The sequence below is a fragment of the Vicugna pacos genome, chromosome 22 (genome assembly GCF_048564905.1).
Source record: "Vicugna pacos chromosome 22, VicPac4, whole genome shotgun sequence".
NCBI classification, from domain to species: domain Eukaryota; kingdom Metazoa; phylum Chordata; class Mammalia; order Artiodactyla; family Camelidae; genus Vicugna; species Vicugna pacos.
This window is the reverse complement of record NC_133008.1, coordinates 3337049-3358001: the sequence shown is the minus strand read 5'-3', so window position 1 is coordinate 3358001 and position 20953 is coordinate 3337049.

Sequence of the window (20953 nt, the reverse complement as noted above, 5' to 3'; positions counted from 1 at the left end):
ATCCAGCACAAAGGGAACGGGTTGCAGGAGAAACCCTTACTCTGGTTTCTCAGTCTGTTTCCTAGTGCCGGTGTGAAGTGCCTGCCGTTTTCACTGTAAAACCGAGTTGGAGCTTGTACCTCCCCATTTATATGTATGGAGTGGAGTTTGCAACTGAAAAGAAACTTTGTGTTCCCTTCAAGCTAGGTGAAGGACGGCTTTCACACACACTTATCTCTCAGAACTGAGCATGTGGAGGGACGTTCGTTCATCCAGCACAAAGGGAACGGGTTGCAGGTGAAACCCTTACTCTGGATTCTCAGCCTGTTTCCTAGTGTCGGTTTGAAGTGCCTGCCGTTTTCACTGTAAAACCGAATTGGAGCTTGTACCTCCCCATATATATGTATGGAGTCGTGTTTGCAACTGAAAAGAAACTTTGTGTTCCCTTCACGCTAGGTGAAGGACGGCTTTCACACACACTTATCCCTCAGAACTGAGCATGTGGAGAGACGTTCGTTCATCCAGCACAAAGGGAACGGGTTGTAGGAGAAACCCTTACTCTGGTTTCTCAGTCTGTTTCCTAGTGCCGGTTTGAAGTGCCTGCCGTTTTCACTGTAAAACCGAGTTGGAGATTGTACCTCCCCATATATATGTATGGAGTGGAGTTGGCAACTGAAAAGAAACTTTGTGTTCCCTTCAAGCTAGGTGAAGGACGGCTTTCACACACACTTATCTCTCAGAACTGAGCATGTGGAGAGACGTTCGTTCATCCAGCACAAAGGGAACGGGTTGCAAGAGAAACCCTTACTCTGGTTTCTCAGTCTGTTTCCTAGTGCCGGTTTGAAGTGCCTGCCGTTTTCACTGTAAAACCGAGTTGGAGCTTGTTCCTCCCCATATATATGTAAGGAGTGGAGTTTGCAACTGAAAAGAAACTTTGTGTTCCCTTCAAGCTAGGTGAAGGACGGCTTTCACACACACTTATCTCTCAGAACTGAGCATGTGGAGAGACGTTCGTTCATCCAGCACAAAGGGAACGGGTTGCAGGAGAAACCCTTACTCTGGTTTCTCAGTCTGTTTCCTAGTGCCGGTTTGAAGTCAATGACGTTTTCACTGTAAATCCGAGTTGCAGCTTGTTCCTCGCCATATATATATATGGAGTGGAGTTTGCAACTGAAAACAATCTTTGTGTTCCCTTCAAGCTAGGTGAAGGACGGCTTTCACACACACTTATCTCTCAGAACTGAGCATGTGGAGGGACGTTCGTTCATCCAGCACAAAGGGAACGGGTTGCAGGAGAAACCCTTACTCTGGATTCTCAGCCTGTTTCCTAGTGTCGGTTTGAAGTGCCTGCCGTTTTCACTGTAAAACCGAGTTGGAGCTTGTACCTCCCCATATATATGTATGGAGTCGTGTTTGCAACTGAAAAGAAACTTTGTGTTCCCTTCACGCTAGGTGAAGGACGGCTTTCACACACACTTATCCCTCAGAACTGAGCATGTGGAGAGACGTTCGTTCATCCAGCACAAAGGGAACGGGTTGTAGGAGAAACCCTTACTCTGGTTTCTCAGTCTGTTTCCTAGTGCCGGTTTGAAGTGCCTGCCGTTTTCACTGTAAAACCGAGTTGGAGCTTGTACCTCCCCATATATATGTATGGAGTGAGTGGAGTTGGCAACTGATAAGAAACTTTGTGTTCCCTTCACGCTAGGTGAAGGACGGCTTTCACACACACTTATCCCTCAGAACTGAGCATGTGGAGAGACGTTCGTTCATCCAGCACAAAGGGAACGGGTTGTAGGAGAAACCCTTACTCTGGATTCTCAGCCTGTTTCCTAGTGTCGGTTTGAAGTGCCTGCCGTTTTCACTGTAAAACCGAATTGGAGCTTGTACCTCCCCATATATATGTATGGAATCGTGTTTGCAACTGAAAAGAAACTTCGTGTTCCCTTCACGCTAGGTGAAGGACGGCTTTCACACACACTTATCCCTCAGAACTGAGCATGTGGAGAGACGTTCGTTCATCCAGCACAAAGGGAACGGGTTGTAGGAGAAACCCTTACTCTGGTTTCTCAGTCTGTTTCCTAGTGCCGGTTTGAAGTGCCTGCCGTTTTCACTGTAAAACCGAGTTGGAGCTTGTACCTCCCCATATATATGTATGGAGTGGAGTTGGCAACTGAAAAGAAACTTTGTGTTCCCTTCAAGCTAGGTGAAGGACGGCTTTCACACACACTTATCTCTCAGAACTGAGCATGTGGAGAGACGTTCGTTCATCCAGCACAAAGGGAACGGGATGTAGGAGAAACCCTTACTCTGGTTTCTCAGTCTGTTTCCTAGTGCCGGTTTGAAGTGCCTGCCGTTTTCACTGTAAAACCGAGTTGGAGCTTGTTCCTCCCCATATATATGTATGGAGTGGAGTTTGCAATTGAAAAGAAACTTTGTGTTCCCTTCAAGCTAGGTGAAGGACGGCTTTCACACACACTTATCTCTCAGAACTGAGCATGTGGAGAGACGTTCGTTCATCCAGCACAAAGGGAACGGGTTGCAGGAGAAACCCTTACTCTGGTTTCTCAGTCTGTTTCCTAGTGCCGGTTTGAAGTCAATGACGTTTTCACTGTAAATCCGAGTTGCAGCTTGTTCCTCGCCATATATATATATGGAGTGGAGTTTGCAACTGAAAAGAAACTTTGTGTTCCCTTCAAGCTAGGTGAAGGACGGCTTTCACACACACTTATCTCTCAGAACTGAGCATGTGGAGAGACGTTCGTTCATCCAGCACAAAGGGAACGGGATGTAGGAGAAACCCTTACTCTGGTTTCTCAGTCTGTTTCCTAGTGCCGGTTTGAAGTGCCTGCCGTTTTCACTGTAAAACCGAGTTGGAGCTTGTTCCTCCCCATATATATGTATGGAGTGGAGTTTGCAATTGAAAAGAAACTTTGTGTTCCCTTCAAGCTAGGTGAAGGACGGATTTCACCCACACTTATCTCTCAGAACTGAGCATGTGGAGAGACGTTCGTTCATCCAGCACAAAGGGAACGGGTTGCAGGAGAAACCCTTACTCTGGTTTCTCAGTCTGTTTCCTAGTGCCGGTTTAAAGTGCCTGACGTTTTCACTGTAAAACCAAGTTGGAGCTTGTACCTCCCCATATATATGTATGGAGTGGAGTTGGCAACTGAAAAGAAACTTTGTGTTCCCTTCAAGCTAGGTGAAGGACGGCTTTCACACACACTTATCTCTCAGAACTGAGCATGTGGAGAGACGTTCATTCATCCAGCACAAAGGGAACGGGTTGCAGGAGAAACCCTTACTCTGGTTTCTCAGTCTGTTTCCTAGTGCCGGTGTGAAGTGCCTGCCGTTTTCACTGTAAAACCGAGTTGGAGCTTGTACCTCCCCATTTATATGTATGGAGTGGAGTTTGCAACTGAAAAGAAACTTTGTGTTCCCTTCAAGCTAGGTGAAGGACGGCTTTCACACACACTTATCTCTCAGAACTGAGCATGTGGAGGGACGTTCGTTCATCCAGCACAAAGGGAACGGGTTGCAGGAGAAACCCTTACTCTGGATTCTCAGCCTGTTTCCTAGTGTCGGTTTGAAGTGCCTGCCGTTTTCACTGTAAAACCGAATTGGAGCTTGTACCTCCCCATATATATGTATGGAGTCGTGTTTGCAACTGAAAAGAAACTTTGTGTTCCCTTCACGCTAGGTGAAGGACGGCTTTCACACACACTTATTCCTCAGAACTGAGCATGTGGAGAGACGTTCGTTCATTCAGCACAAAGGGAACGGGTTGTAGGAGAAACCCTTACTCTGGTTTCTCAGTCTGTTTCCTAGTGCCGGTTTGAAGTGCCTGCCGTTTTCACTGTAAAACCGAGTTGGAGATTGTACCTCCCCATATATATGTATGGAGTGGAGATGGCAACTGAAAAGAAACTTTGTGTTCCCTTCAAGCTAGGTGAAGGACGGCTTTCACACACACTTATCTCTCAGAACTGAGCATGTGGAGAGACGTTCGTTCATCCAGCACAAAGGGAACGGGTTGCAAGAGAAACCCTTACTCTGGTTTCTCAGTCTGTTTCCTAGTGCCGGTTTGAAGTGCCTGCCGTTTTCACTGTAAAACCGAGTTGGAGCTTGTTCCTCCCCATATATATGTATGGAGTGGAGTTTGCAATTGAAAAGAAACTTCGTGTTCCCTTCAAGCTAGGTGAAGGACGGCTTTCACACACACTTATCTCTCAGAACTGAGCATGTTGAGAGACGTTCGTTCATCCAGCACAAAGGGAACGGGATGTAGGAGAAACCCTTACTGTGGTTTCTCAGTCTGTTTCCTAGTGCCGGTTTGAAGTGCCTGCCGTTTTCACAGTAAAACCGAGTTGGAGCTTGTTCCTCCCCATATATATGTATGGAGTGGAGTTTGCAACTGAAAAGAAACTTTGTGTTCCCTTCAAGCTATGTGAAGGACGGATTTCACACACACTTATCTCTCAGAACTGAGCATGTGGAGAGACGTTCGTTCATCCAGCACAAAGGGAACGGGATGTAGGAGAAACCCTTACTCTGGTTTCTCAGTCTGTTTCCTAGTTCCGGTTTGAAGTGCCTGCCGTTTTCACTGTAAAACCGAGTTGGAGCTTGTTCCTCCCCATATATATGTATGGAGTGGATTTGGCAACTTTAAAGAAACTTTGTGTTCCCTTCAAGCTAGGTGAAGGTCGGCTTTCACACACACTTATCTCTCAGAACTGAGCATGTGGAGAGACGTTCGTTCATCCAGCACAAAGGGAACGGGATGTAGGAGAAACCTTTACTCTGGTTTCTCAGTCTGTTTCCTAGTGCCGGTTTGAAGTGCCTGCCGTTTTCACTGTAAAACCGAGTTGGAGCTTGTTCCTCCCCATATATATGTATGGAGTGGAGTTTGCAATTGAAAAGAAACTTTGTGTTCCCTTCAAGCTAGGTGAAGGACGGCTTTCACACACACTTATCTCTCAGAACTGAGCATGTGGAGAGACGTTCGTTCATCCAGCACAAAGGGAACGGGTTGCAGGAGAAACCCTTACTCTGGTTTCTCAGTCTGTTTCCTAGTGCCGGTTTGAAGTCAATGACGTTTTCACTGTAAATCCGAGTTGCAGCTTGTTCTTCGCCATATATATATATGGAGTGGAGGTTGCAACTGAAAAGAAACTTTGTGTTCCCTTCAAGCTAGGTGAAGGATGGCTTTCACACACACTTATCTCTCAGATCTGAGCATGTGGACAGACGTTCGTTCATCCAGCACATAGGGAACGGTTTGCAGGAGAAACCCTTACTCTGGTTTCTCAGTCTGTTTCCCAGTGCCGGTTTGAAGTGCCTGCCGTTTTCACTGTAAAACCGAGTTGGAGATTGTACCTCCCCTTATATATGAATCGAGTGGAGTTTGCAACTGAAAAAAACTTTGTGTTCCCTTCAAGCTAGGTGAAGGACGGCTTTCACACACACTTATCTCTCAGAACTGAGCATGTGGAGAGACGTTCGTTCATCCAGCACAAAGGGAACGGGTTGCAGGAGAAACCCTTACTCTGGTTTCTCAGTCTGTTTCCTAGTGCCGGTTTGAAGTGCCTGCCGTTTTCACTGTAAAACCGAGTTGGAGCTTGTACCTCCCCATATATATGTATGGAGTGGAGTTGGCAACTGAAAAGAAACTTTGTGTTCCCTTCAAGCTAGGTGAAGGACGGCTTTCACACACACTTATCTCTCAGAACTGAGCATGTGGAGAGACGTTCGTTCATCCAGCACAAAGGGAACGGGTTGCAGGAGAAACCCTTACTCTGGTTTCTCAGTCTGTTTCCTAGTGCCGGTTTGAAGTGCCTGCCGTTTTCACTGTAAAGCCGAGTTGGAGCTTGTACCTCCCCATATATATGTATGGAGTGGAGTTGGCAACTGAAAAGAAACTTTGTGTTCCCTTCAAGCTAGGTGAAGGACGGCTTTCACACACACTTATCTCTCAGAACTGAGCATGTGGAGAGACGTTCGTTCATCCAGCACAAAGGGAACGGGTTGCAGGAGAAACCCTTACTCTGGTTTCTCAGTCTGTTTCCTAATGCCGGTTTGAAGTGCCTGCCGTTTTCACTGTAAAACCGAGTTGGAGCTTGTACCTCCCCATATATATGTATGGAGTGCAGTTTGAAACTGAAAAGAAACTTTGTGTTCCCTTCAAGCTAGGTGAAGGATGGCTTTCACACACACTTATCTCTCAGATCTGAGCATGTGGACAGACGTTCGTTCATCCAGCACATAGGGAACGGTTTGCAGGAGAAACCCTTACTCTGGTTTCTCAGTCTGTTTCCCAGTGCCGGTTTGAAGTGCCTGCCGTTTTCACTGTAAAACCGAGTTGGAGATTGTACCTCCCCTTATATATGAATCGAGTGGAGTTGGCAACTGAAAAAAACTTTGTGTTCCCTTCAAGCTAGGTGAAGGACGGCTTTCACACACACTTATCTCTCAGAACTGAGCATGTGGAGAGACGTTCGTTCATCCAGCACAAAGGGAACGGGTTGCAGGAGAAACCCTTACTCTGGTTTCTCAGTCTGTTTCCTAGTGCCGGTTTGAAGTGCCTGCCGTTTTCACTGTAAAACCGAGTTGGAGCTTGTACCTCCCCATATATATGTATGGAGTGGAGTTGGCAACTGAAAAGAAACTTTGTGTTCCCTTCAAGCTAGGTGAAGGACGGCTTTCACACACACTTATCTCTCAGAACTGAGCATGTGGAGAGACGTTCGTTCATCCAGCACAAAGGGAACGGGTTGCAGGAGAAACCCTTACTCTGGTTTCTCAGTCTGTTTCCTAGTGCCGGTTTGAAGTCAATGACGTTTTCACTGTAAATCCGAGTTGCAGCTTGTTCCTCGCCATATATATATATGGAGTGGTGTTTGCAACTGAAAAGAAACTTTGTGTTCCCTTCAAGCTAGGTGAAGGACGGCTTTCACACACACTTATCTCTCAGAACTGAGCATGTGGAGAGACGTTCGTTCATCCAGCACAAATGGAACGGGATGTAGGAGAAACCCTTACTCTGGTTTCTCAGTCTGTTTCCTAGTGCCGGTTTGAAGTGCCTGCCGTTTTCACTGTAAAACCGAGTTGGAGCTTGTTCCTCCCCATATATATGTATGGAGTGGAGTTTGCAATTGAAAAGAAACTTTGTGTTCCCTTCAAGCTAGGTGAAGGACGGATTTCACACACACTTGTCTCTCAGAACTGAGCATGTGGAGAGACGTTCGTTCATCCAGCACAAAGGGAACGGGTTGCAGGAGAAACCCTTACCCTGGTTTCGCAGTCTGTTTCCTAGTGCCGGTTTAAAGTGCCTGACGTTTTCACTGTAAAACCAAGTTGGAGCTTGTACCTCCCCATATATATGTATGGAGTGGAGTTGGCAACTGAAAAGAAACTTTGTGTTCCCTTCAAGCTAGGTGAAGGACGGCTTTCACACACACTTATCTCTCAGAACTGAGCATGTGGAGAGACGTTCGTTCATCCAGCACAAAGGGAACGGGTTGCAGGAGAAACCCTTACTCTGGTTTCTCAGTCTGTTTCCTAGTGCCGGTTTGAAGTCAATGACGTTTTCACTGTAAATCCGAGTTGCAGCTTGTTCCTCGCCATATATATATATGGAGTGGAGTTTGCAACTGAAAAGAAACTTTGTGTTCCCTTCAAGCTAGGTGAAGGACGGCTTTCACACACACTTATCTCTCAGAACTGAGCATGTGGAGAGACGTTCGTTCATCCAGCACAAATGGAACGGGATGTAGGAGAAACCCTTACTCTGGTTTCTCAGTCTGTTTCCTAGTGCCGGTTTGAAGTGCCTGCCGTTTTCACTGTAAAACCGAGTTGGAGCTTGTTCCTCCCCATATATATGTATGGAGTGGAGTTTGCAATTGAAAAGAAACTTTGTGTTCCCTTCAAGCTAGGTGAAGGACGGATTTCACACACACTTATCTCTCAGAACTGAGCATGTGGAGAGACGTTCGTTCATCCAGCACAAAGGGAACAGGTTGCAGGAGAAACCCTTACTCTGGTTTCTCAGTCTGTTTCCTAGTGCCGGTTTAAAGTGCCTGCCGTTTTCACTGTAAAACCGAGTTGGAGCTTGTTCCTCCCCATATATATGTAAGGAGTGGAGTTTGCAACTGAAAAGAAACTTTGTGTTCCCTTCAAGCTAGGTGAAGGACGGCTTTCACACACACTTATCTCTCAGAACTGAGCATGTGGAGAGACGTTCGTTCATCCAGCACAAAGGGAACGGGTTGCAGGAGAAACCCTTACTCTGGTTTCTCAGTCTGTTTCCTAGTGCCGGTTTGAAGTCAATGACGTTTTCACTGTAAATCCGAGTTGCAGCTTGTTCCTCGCCATATATATATATGGAGTGGAGTTTGCAACTGAAAACAATCTTTGTGTTCCCTTCAAGCTAGGTGAAGGACGGCTTTCACACACACTTATCTCTCAGAACTGAGCATGTGGAGGGACGTTCGTTCATCCAGCACAAAGGGAACGGGTTGCAGGAGAAACCCTTACTCTGGATTCTCAGCCTGTTTCCTAGTGTCGGTTTGAAGTGCCTGCCGTTTTCACTGTAAAACCGAGTTGGAGCTTGTACCTCCCCATATATATGTATGGAGTCGTGTTTGCAACTGAAAAGAAACTTTGTGTTCCCTTCACGCTAGGTGAAGGACGGCTTTCACACACACTTATCCCTCAGAACTGAGCATGTGGAGAGACGTTCGTTCATCCAGCACAAAGGGAACGGGTTGTAGGAGAAACCCTTACTCTGGTTTCTCAGTCTGTTTCCTAGTGCCGGTTTGAAGTGCCTGCCGTTTTCACTGTAAAACCGAGTTGGAGCTTGTACCTCCCCATATATATGTATGGAGTGAGTGGAGTTGGCAACTGATAAGAAACTTTGTGTTCCCTTCACGCTAGGTGAAGGACGGCTTTCACACACACTTATCCCTCAGAACTGAGCATGTGGAGAGACGTTCGTTCATCCAGCACAAAGGGAACGGGTTGTAGGAGAAACCCTTACTCTGGATTCTCAGCCTGTTTCCTAGTGTCGGTTTGAAGTGCCTGCCGTTTTCACTGTAAAACCGAATTGGAGCTTGTACCTCCCCATATATATGTATGGAATCGTGTTTGCAACTGAAAAGAAACTTCGTGTTCCCTTCACGCTAGGTGAAGGACGGCTTTCACACACACTTATCCCTCAGAACTGAGCATGTGGAGAGACGTTCGTTCATCCAGCACAAAGGGAACGGGTTGTAGGAGAAACCCTTACTCTGGTTTCTCAGTCTGTTTCCTAGTGCCGGTTTGAAGTGCCTGCCGTTTTCACTGTAAAACCGAGTTGGAGCTTGTACCTCCCCATATATATGTATGGAGTGGAGTTGGCAACTGAAAAGAAACTTTGTGTTCCCTTCAAGCTAGGTGAAGGACGGCTTTCACACACACTTATCTCTCAGAACTGAGCATGTGGAGAGACGTTCGTTCATCCAGCACAAAGGGAACGGGATGTAGGAGAAACCCTTACTCTGGTTTCTCAGTCTGTTTCCTAGTGCCGGTTTGAAGTGCCTGCCGTTTTCACTGTAAAACCGAGTTGGAGCTTGTTCCTCCCCATATATATGTATGGAGTGGAGTTTGCAATTGAAAAGAAACTTTGTGTTCCCTTCAAGCTAGGTGAAGGACGGCTTTCACACACACTTATCTCTCAGAACTGAGCATGTGGAGAGACGTTCGTTCATCCAGCACAAAGGGAACGGGTTGCAGGAGAAACCCTTACTCTGGTTTCTCAGTCTGTTTCCTAGTGCCGGTTTGAAGTCAATGACGTTTTCACTGTAAATCCGAGTTGCAGCTTGTTCCTCGCCATATATATATATGGAGTGGAGTTTGCAACTGAAAAGAAACTTTGTGTTCCCTTCAAGCTAGGTGAAGGACGGCTTTCACACACACTTATCTCTCAGAACTGAGCATGTGGAGAGACGTTCGTTCATCCAGCACAAAGGGAACGGGATGTAGGAGAAACCCTTACTCTGGTTTCTCAGTCTGTTTCCTAGTGCCGGTTTGAAGTGCCTGCCGTTTTCACTGTAAAACCGAGTTGGAGCTTGTTCCTCCCCATATATATGTATGGAGTGGAGTTTGCAATTGAAAAGAAACTTTGTGTTCCCTTCAAGCTAGGTGAAGGACGGATTTCACACACACTTATCTCTCAGAACTGAGCATGTGGAGAGACGTTCGTTCATCCAGCACAAAGGGAACGGGTTGCAGGAGAAACCCTTACTCTGGTTTCTCAGTCTGTTTCCTAGTGCCGGTTTAAAGTGCCTGACGTTTTCACTGTAAAATCAAGTTGGAGCTTGTACCTCCCCATATATATGTATGGAGTGGAGTTGGCAACTGAAAAGAAACTTTGTGTTCCCTTCAAGCTAGGTGAAGGACGGCTTTCACACACACTTATCTCTCAGAACTGAGCATGTGGAGAGACGTTCATTCATCCAGCACAAAGGGAACGGGTTGCAGGAGAAACCCTTACTCTGGTTTCTCAGTCTGTTTCCTAGTGCCGGTGTGAAGTGCCTGCCGTTTTCACTGTAAAACCGAGTTGGAGCTTGTACCTCCCCATTTATATGTATGGAGTGGAGTTTGCAACTGAAAAGAAACTTTGTGTTCCCTTCAAGCTAGGTGAAGGACGGCTTTCACACACACTTATCTCTCAGAACTGAGCATGTGGAGGGACGTTCGTTCATCCAGCACAAAGGGAACGGGTTGCAGGAGAAACCCTTACTCTGGATTCTCAGCCTGTTTCCTAGTGTCGGTTTGAAGTGCCTGCCGTTTTCACTGTAAAACCGAATTGGAGCTTGTACCTCCCCATATATATGTATGGAGTCGTGTTTGCAACTGAAAAGAAACTTTGTGTTCCCTTCACGCTAGGTGAAGGACGGCTTTCACACACACTTATTCCTCAGAACTGAGCATGTGGAGAGACGTTCGTTCATTCAGCACAAAGGGAACGGGTTGTAGGAGAAACCCTTACTCTGGTTTCTCAGTCTGTTTCCTAGTGCCGGTTTGAAGTGCCTGCCGTTTTCACTGTAAAACCGAGTTGGAGATTGTACCTCCCCATATATATGTATGGAGTGGAGATGGCAACTGAAAAGAAACTTTGTGTTCCCTTCAAGCTAGGTGAAGGACGGCTTTCACACACACTTATCTCTCAGAACCTAGCATGTGGAGAGACGTTCGTTCATCCAGCACAAAGGGAACGGGTTGCAAGAGAAACCCTTACTCTGGTTTCTCAGTCTGTTTCCTAGTGCCGGTTTGAAGTGCCTGCCGTTTTCACTGTAAAACCGAGTTGGAGCTTGTTCCTCCCCATATATATGTATGGAGTGGAGTTTGCAATTGAAAAGAAACTTCGTGTTCCCTTCAAGCTAGGTGAAGGACGGCTTTCACACACACTTATCTCTCAGAACTGAGCATGTTGAGAGACGTTCGTTCATCCAGCACAAAGGGAACGGGATGTAGGAGAAACCCTTACTGTGGTTTCTCAGTCTGTTTCCTAGTGCCGGTTTGAAGTGCCTGCCGTTTTCACAGTAAAACCGAGTTGGAGCTTGTTCCTCCCCATATATATGTATGGAGTGGAGTTTGCAACTGAAAAGAAACTTTGTGTTCCCTTCAAGCTATGTGAAGGACGGATTTCACACACACTTATCTCTCAGAACTGAGCATGTGGAGAGACGTTCGTTCATCCAGCACAAAGGGAACGGGATGTAGGAGAAACCCTTACTCTGGTTTCTCAGTCTGTTTCCTAGTTCCGGTTTGAAGTGCCTGCCGTTTTCACTGTAAAACCGAGTTGGAGCTTGTTCCTCCCCATATATATGTATGGAGTGGATTTGGCAACTTTAAAGAAACTTTGTGTTCCCTTCAAGCTAGGTGAAGGTCGGCTTTCACACACACTTATCTCTCAGAACTGAGCATGTGGAGAGACGTTCGTTCATCCAGCACAAAGGGAACGGGATGTAGGAGAAACCTTTACTCTGGTTTCTCAGTCTGTTTCCTAGTGCCGGTTTGAAGTGCCTGCCGTTTTCACTGTAAAACCGAGTTGGAGCTTGTTCCTCCCCATATATATGTATGGAGTGGAGTTTGCAATTGAAAAGAAACTTTGTGTTCCCTTCAAGCTAGGTGAAGGACGGCTTTCACACACACTTATCTCTCAGAACTGAGCATGTGGAGAGACGTTCGTTCATCCAGCACAAAGGGAACGGGTTGCAGGAGAAACCCTTACTCTGGTTTCTCAGTCTGTTTCCTAGTGCCGGTTTGAAGTCAATGACGTTTTCACTGTAAATCCGAGTTGCAGCTTGTTCTTCGCCATATATATATATGGAGTGGAGGTTGCAACTGAAAAGAAACTTTGTGTTCCCTTCAAGCTAGGTGAAGGATGGCTTTCACACACACTTATCTCTCAGATCTGAGCATGTGGACAGACGTTCGTTCATCCAGCACATAGGGAACGGTTTGCAGGAGAAACCCTTACTCTGGTTTCTCAGTCTGTTTCCCAGTGCCGGTTTGAAGTGCCTGCCGTTTTCACTGTAAAACCGAGTTGGAGATTGTACCTCCCCTTATATATGAATCGAGTGGAGTTTGCAACTGAAAAAAACTTTGTGTTCCCTTCAAGCTAGGTGAAGGACGGCTTTCACACACACTTATCTCTCAGAACTGAGCATGTGGAGAGACGTTCGTTCATCCAGCACAAAGTGAACGGGTTGCAGGAGAAACCCTTACTCTGGTTTCTCAGTCTGTTTCCTAGTGCCGGTTTGAAGTGCCTGCCGTTTTCACTGTAAAACCGAGTTGGAGCTTGTACCTCCCCATATATATGTATGGAGTGGAGTTGGCAACTGAAAAGAAACTTTGTGTTCCCTTCAAGCTAGGTGAAGGACGGCTTTCACACACACTTATCTCTCAGAACTGAGCATGTGGAGAGACGTTCGTTCATCCAGCACAAAGGGAACGGGTTGCAGGAGAAACCCTTACTCTGGTTTCTCAGTCTGTTTCCTAGTGCCGGTTTGAAGTGCCTGCCGTTTTCACTGTAAAGCCGAGTTGGAGCTTGTACCTCCCCATATATATGTATGGAGTGGAGTTGGCAACTGAAAAGAAACTTTGTGTTCCCTTCAAGCTAGGTGAAGGACGGCTTTCACACACACTTATCTCTCAGAACTGAGCATGTGGAGAGACGTTCGTTCATCCAGCACAAAGGGAACGGGTTGCAGGAGAAACCCTTACTCTGGTTTCTCAGTCTGTTTCCTAATGCCGGTTTGAAGTGCCTGCCGTTTTCACTGTAAAACCGAGTTGGAGCTTGTACCTCCCCATATATATGTATGGAGTGCAGTTTGAAACTGAAAAGAAACTTTGTGTTCCCTTCAAGCTAGGTGAAGGATGGCTTTCACACACACTTATCTCTCAGATCTGAGCATGTGGACAGACGTTCGTTCATCCAGCACATAGGGAACGGTTTGCAGGAGAAACCCTTACTCTGGTTTCTCAGTCTGTTTCCCAGTGCCGGTTTGAAGTGCCTGCCGTTTTCACTGTAAAACCGAGTTGGAGATTGTACCTCCCCTTATATATGAATCGAGTGGAGTTGGCAACTGAAAAAAACTTTGTGTTCCCTTCAAGCTAGGTGAAGGACGGCTTTCACACACACTTATCTCTCAGAACTGAGCATGTGGAGAGACGTTCGTTCATCCAGCACAAAGGGAACGGGTTGCAGGAGAAACCCTTACTCTGGTTTCTCAGTCTGTTTCCTAGTGCCGGTTTGAAGTGCCTGCCGTTTTCACTGTAAAACCGAGTTGGAGCTTGTACCTCCCCATATATATGTATGGAGTGGAGTTGGCAACTGAAAAGAAACTTTGTGTTCCCTTCAAGCTAGGTGAAGGACGGCTTTCACACACACTTATCTCTCAGAACTGAGCATGTGGAGAGACGTTCGTTCATCCAGCACAAAGGGAACGGGTTGCAGGAGAAACCCTTACTCTGGTTTCTCAGTCTGTTTCCTAGTGCCGGTTTGAAGTCAATGACGTTTTCACTGTAAATCCGAGTTGCAGCTTGTTCCTCGCCATATATATATATGGAGTGGTGTTTGCAACTGAAAAGAAACTTTGTGTTCCCTTCAAGCTAGGTGAAGGACGGCTTTCACACACACTTATCTCTCAGAACTGAGCATGTGGAGAGACGTTCGTTCATCCAGCACAAATGGAACGGGATGTAGGAGAAACCCTTACTCTGGTTTCTCAGTCTGTTTCCTAGTGCCGGTTTGAAGTGCCTGCCGTTTTCACTGTAAAACCGAGTTGGAGCTTGTTCCTCCCCATATATATGTATGGAGTGGAGTTTGCAATTGAAAAGAAACTTTGTGTTCCCTTCAAGCTAGGTGAAGGACGGATTTCACACACACTTGTCTCTCAGAACTGAGCATGTGGAGAGACGTTCGTTCATCCAGCACAAAGGGAACGGGTTGCAGGAGAAACCCTTACCCTGGTTTCGCAGTCTGTTTCCTAGTGCCGGTTTAAAGTGCCTGACGTTTTCACTGTAAAACCAAGTTGGAGCTTGTACCTCCCCATATATATGTATGGAGTGGAGTTGGCAACTGAAAAGAAACTTTGTGTTCCCTTCAAGCTAGGTGAAGGACGGCTTTCACACACACTTATCTCTCAGAACTGAGCATGTGGAGAGACGTTCGTTCATCCAGCACAAAGGGAACGGGTTGCAGGAGAAACCCTTACTCTGGTTTCTCAGTCTGTTTCCTAGTGCCGGTTTGAAGTCAATGACGTTTTCACTGTAAATCCGAGTTGCAGCTTGTTCCTCGCCATATATATATATGGAGTGGAGTTTGCAACTGAAAAGAAACTTTGTGTTCCCTTCAAGCTAGGTGAAGGACGGCTTTCACACACACTTATCTCTCAGAACTGAGCATGTGGAGAGACGTTCGTTCATCCAGCACAAATGGAACGGGATGTAGGAGAAACCCTTACTCTGGTTTCTCAGTCTGTTTCCTAGTGCCGGTTTGAAGTGCCTGCCGTTTTCACTGTAAAACCGAGTTGGAGCTTGTTCCTCCCCATATATATGTATGGAGTGGAGTTTGCAATTGAAAAGAAACTTTGTGTTCCCTTCAAGCTAGGTGAAGGACGGATTTCACACACACTTATCTCTCAGAACTGAGCATGTGGAGAGACGTTCGTTCATCCAGCACAAAGGGAACAGGTTGCAGGAGAAACCCTTACTCTGGTTTCTCAGTCTGTTTCCTAGTGCCGGTTTAAAGTGCCTGCCGTTTTCACTGTAAAACCGAGTTGGAGCTTGTTCCTCCCCATATATATGTAAGGAGTGGAGTTTGCAACTGAAAAGAAACTTTGTGTTCCCTTCAAGCTAGGTGAAGGACGGCTTTCACACACACTTATCTCTCAGAACTGAGCATGTGGAGAGACGTTCGTTCATCCAGCACAAAGGGAACGGGTTGCAGGAGAAACCCTTACTCTGGTTTCTCAGTCTGTTTCCTAGTGCCGGTTTGAAGTCAATGACGTTTTCACTGTAAATCCGAGTTGCAGCTTGTTCCTCGCCATATATATATATGGAGTGGAGTTTGCAACTGAAAACAATCTTTGTGTTCCCTTCAAGCTAGGTGAAGGACGGCTTTCACACACACTTATCTCTCAGAACTGAGCATGTGGAGGGACGTTCGTTCATCCAGCACAAAGGGAACGGGTTGCAGGAGAAACCCTTACTCTGGATTCTCAGCCTGTTTCCTAGTGTCGGTTTGAAGTGCCTGCCGTTTTCACTGTAAAACCGAGTTGGAGCTTGTACCTCCCCATATATATGTATGGAGTCGTGTTTGCAACTGAAAAGAAACTTTGTGTTCCCTTCACGCTAGGTGAAGGACGGCTTTCACACACACTTATCCCTCAGAACTGAGCATGTGGAGAGACGTTCGTTCATCCAGCACAAAGGGAACGGGTTGTAGGAGAAACCCTTACTCTGGTTTCTCAGTCTGTTTCCTAGTGCCGGTTTGAAGTGCCTGCCGTTTTCACTGTAAAACCGAGTTGGAGCTTGTACCTCCCCATATATATGTATGGAGTGAGTGGAGTTGGCAACTGATAAGAAACTTTGTGTTCCCTTCACGCTAGGTGAAGGACGGCTTTCACACACACTTATCCCTCAGAACTGAGCATGTGGAGAGACGTTCGTTCATCCAGCACAAAGGGAACGGGTTGTAGGAGAAACCCTTACTCTGGATTCTCAGCCTGTTTCCTAGTGTCGGTTTGAAGTGCCTGCCATTTTCACTGTAAAACCGAATTGGAGCTTGTACCTCCCCATATATATGTATGGAATCGTGTTTGCAACTGAAAAGAAACTTCGTGTTCCCTTCACGCTAGGTGAAGGACGGCTTTCACACACACTTATCCCTCAGAACTGAGCATGTGGAGAGACGTTCGTTCATCCAGCACAAAGGGAACGGGTTGTAGGAGAAACCCTTACTCTGGTTTCTCAGTCTGTTTCCTAGTGCCGGTTTGAAGTGCCTGCCGTTTTCACTGTAAAACCGAGTTGGAGCTTGTACCTCCCCATATATATGTATGGAGTGGAGTTGGCAACTGAAAAGAAACTTTGTGTTCCCTTCAAGCTAGGTGAAGGACGGCTTTCACACACACTTATCTCTCAGAACTGAGCATGTGGAGAGACGTTCGTTCATCCAGCACAAAGGGAACGGGATGTAGGAGAAACCCTTACTCTGGTTTCTCAGTCTGTTTCCTAGTGCCGGTTTGAAGTGCCTGCCGTTTTCACTGTAAAACCGAGTTGGAGCTTGTTCCTCCCCATATATATGTATGGAGTGGAGTTTGCAATTGAAAAGAAACTTTGTGTTCCCTTCAAGCTAGGTGAAGGACGGCTTTCACACACACTTATCTCTCAGAACTGAGCATGTGGAGAGACGTTCGTTCATCCAGCACAAAGGGAACGGGTTGCAGGAGAAACCCTTACTCTGGTTTCTCAGTCTGTTTCCTAGTGCCGGTTTGAAGTCAATGACGTTTTCACTGTAAATCCGAGTTGCAGCTTGTTCCTCGCCATATATATATATGGAGTGGAGTTTGCAACTGAAAAGAAACTTTGTGTTCCCTTCAAGCTAGGTGAAGGACGGCTTTCACACACACTTATCTCTCAGAACTGAGCATGTGGAGAGACGTTCGTTCATCCAGCACAAAGGGAACGGGATGTAGGAGAAACCCTTACTCTGGTTTCTCAGTCTGTTTCCTAGTGCCGGTTTGAAGTGCCTGCCGTTTTCACTGTAAAACCGAGTTGGAGCTTGTTCCTCCCCATATATATGTATGGAGTGGAGTTTGCAATTGAAAAGAAACTTTGTGTTCCCTTCAAGCTAGGTGAAGGACGGATTTCACACACACTTATCTCTCAGAACTGAGCATGTGGAGAGACGTTCGTTCATCCAGCACAAAGGGAACGGGTTGCAGGAGAAACCCTTACTCTGGTTTCTCAGTCTGTTTCCTAGTGCCGGTTTAAAGTGCCTGACGTTTTCACTGTAAAACCAAGTTGGAGCTTGTACCTCCCCATATATATGTATGGAGTGGAGTTGGCAACTGAAAAGAAACTTTGTGTTCCCTTCAAGCTAGGTGAAGGACGGCTTTCACACACACTTATCTCTCAGAACTGAGCATGTGGAGAGACGTTCATTCATCCAGCACAAAGGGAACGGGTTGCAGGAGAAACCCTTACTCTGGTTTCTCAGTCTGTTTCCTAGTGCCGGTGTGAAGTGCCTGCCGTTTTCACTGTAAAACCGAGTTGGAGCTTGTACCTCCCCATTTATATGTATGGAGTGGAGTTTGCAACTGAAAAGAAACTTTGTGTTCCCTTCAAGCTAGGTGAAGGACGGCTTTCACACACACTTATCTCTCAGAACTGAGCATGTGGAGGGACGTTCGTTCATCCAGCACAAAGGGAACGGGTTGCAGGAGAAACCCTTACTCTGGATTCTCAGCCTGTTTCCTAGTGTCGGTTTGAAGTGCCTGCCGTTTTCACTGTAAAACCGAATTGGAGCTTGTACCTCCCCATATATATGTATGGAGTCGTGTTTGCAACTGAAAAGAAACTTTGTGTTCCCTTCACGCTAGGTGAAGGACGGCTTTCACACACACTTATCCCTCAGAACTGAGCATGTGGAGAGACGTTCGTTCATCCAGCACAAAGGGAACGGGTTGTAGGAGAAACCCTTACTCTGGTTTCTCAGTCTGTTTCCTAGTTCCGGTTTGAAGTGCCTGCCGTTTTCACTGTAAAACCGAGTTGGAGATTGTACCTCCCCATATATATGTATGGAGTGGAGTTGGCAACTGAAAAGAAACTTTGTGTTCCCTTCAAGCTAGGTGAAGGACGGCTTTCACACACACTTATCTCTCAGAACTGAGCATGTGGAGAGACGTTCGTTCATCCACTACAAAGGGAACGGTTTGCAGGAGAAACCCTTACTCTGGTTTCTCAGTCTGTTTCCTAGGGCCGGTTTGAAGTGCCTGCCGTTTTCACTGTAAAACCGAGTTGGAGCTTGTTCCTCCCCATATATATGTAAGGAGTGGAGTTTGCAACTGAAAAGAAACTTTGTGTTCCCTTCAAGATAGGTGAAGGTTGACTTTTACACACAGTTATCTCTCAGAACTGAGCATGTGGAGAGACGTTCGTTCATCCAGCACAAAGGGAACGGGTTGCAAGAGAAACCCTTACTCTGGTTTCTCAGTCTGTTTCCTAGTGCCGGTTTGAAGTGCCTGCCGTTTTCACTGTAAAACCGAGTTGGAGCTTGTTCCTCCCCATATATATGTATGGAGTGGAGTTTGCAATTGAAAAGAAACTTCGTGTTCCCTTTAAGCTAGGTGAAGGACGGCTTTCACACACACTTATCTCTCAGAACTGAGCATGTTGAGAGACGTTCGTTCATCCAGCACAAAGGGAACGGGATGTAGGAGAAACCCTTACTGTGGTTTCTCAGTCTGTTTCCTAGTGCCGGTTTGAAGTGCCTGCCGTTTTCACAGTAAAACCGAGTTGGAGCTTGTTCCTCCCCATATATATGTATGGAGTGGAGTTTGCAACTGAAAAGAAACTTTGTGTTCCCTTCAAGCTATGTGAAGGACGGATTTCACACACACTTATCTCTCAGAACTGAGCATGTGGAGAGACGTTCGTTCATCCAGCACAAAGGGAACGGGATGTAGGAGAAACCCTTACTCTGGTTTCTCAGTCTGTTTCCTAGTTCCGGTTTGAAGTGCCTGCCGTTTTCACTGTAAAACCGAGTTGGAGCTTGTTCCTCCCCATATATATGTATGGAGTGGATTTGGCAACTTTAAAGAAACTTTGTGTTCCCTTCAAGCTAGGTGAAGGTCGGCTTTCACACACACTTATCTCTCAGAACTGAGCATGTGGAGAGACGTTCTTTCATCCAGCACAAAGGGAACGGGATGTAGGAGAAACCTTTACTCTGGTTTCTCAGTCTGTTTCCTAGTGCCGGTTTGAAGTGCCTGCCGTTTTCACTGTAAAACCGAGTTGGAGCTTGTTCCTCCCCATATATATGTATGGAGTGGAGTTTGCAATTGAAAAGAAACTTTGTGTTCCCTTCAAGCTAGGTGAAGGACGGCTTTCACACACACTTATCTCTCAGAACTGAGCATGTGGAGAGACGTTCGTTCATCCAGCACAAAGGGAACGGGTTGCAGGAGAAACCCTTACTCTGGTTTCTCAGTCTGTTTCCTAGTGCCGGTTTGAAGTCAATGACGTTTTCACTGTAAATCCGAGTTGCAGCTTGTTCTTCGCCATATATATATATGGAGTGGAGGTTGCAACTGAAAAGAAACTTTGTGTTCCATTCAAGCAAGGTGAAGGACGGCTTTCACACACACTTATCTCTCAGAACTGAGCATGTGGAGAGACGTTCGTTCATCCAGCACAAAGGGAACGGGATGTAGGAGAAACCCTTACTCTGGTTTCTCAGTTTGTTTCCTAGTGCCGGTTTGAAGTGCCTGCCGTTTTCACTGTAAAACCGAGTTGGAGCTTGTTCCTCCCCATATATATGTATGGAGTGGAGTTTGCAATTGAAAAGAAACTTTGTGTTCCCTTCAAACTAGGTGAAGGACGGCTTTCACACACACTTATCTCTCAGAACTGAGCATGTGGAGAGACGTTCGTTCATCCAGCACAAAGGGAAAGGGTTGCAGGAGAAACCCTTACTCTGGTTTCTCAGTCTGTTTCCTAGTGCCGGTTTGAAGTCAATGACGTTTTCACTGTAAATCCGAGTTGCAGCTTGTTCCTCGCCATATATATATATGGAGTGGAGTTTGCAACTGAAAAGAAACTTTGTGTTCCCTTCAAGCTAGGTGAAGGACGGCTTTCACACACACTTATCTCTCAGAACTGAGCATGTGGAGAGACGTTCGTTCATCCAGCACAAAGGGAACGGGTTGCAGGAGAAACCCTTACTCTGGTTTCTCAGTCTGTTTCCTAATGCCGGTTTGAAGTGCCTGCCGTTTTCACTGTAAAACCGAGTTGGAGCTTGTACCTCCCCATATATATGTATGGAGTGCAGTTTGAAACTGAAAAGAAACTTTGTGTTCCCTTCAAGCTAGGTGAAGGATGGCTTTCACACACACTTATCTCTCAGATCTGAGCATGTGGACAGACGTTCGTTCATCCAGCACATAGGGAACGGTTTGCAGGAGAAACCCTTACTCTGGTTTCTCAGTCTGTTTCCCAGTGCCGGTTTGAAGTGCCTGCCGTTTTCACTGTAAAACCGAGTTGGAGATGGTACCTCCCCTTATATATGAATCGAGTGGAGTTTGCAACTGAAAAAAACTTTGTGTTCCCTTCAAGCTAGGTGAAGGACGGCTTTCACACACACTTATCTCTCAGAACTGAGCATGTGGAGAGACGTTCGTTCATCCAGCACAAAGGGAACGGGTTGCAGGAG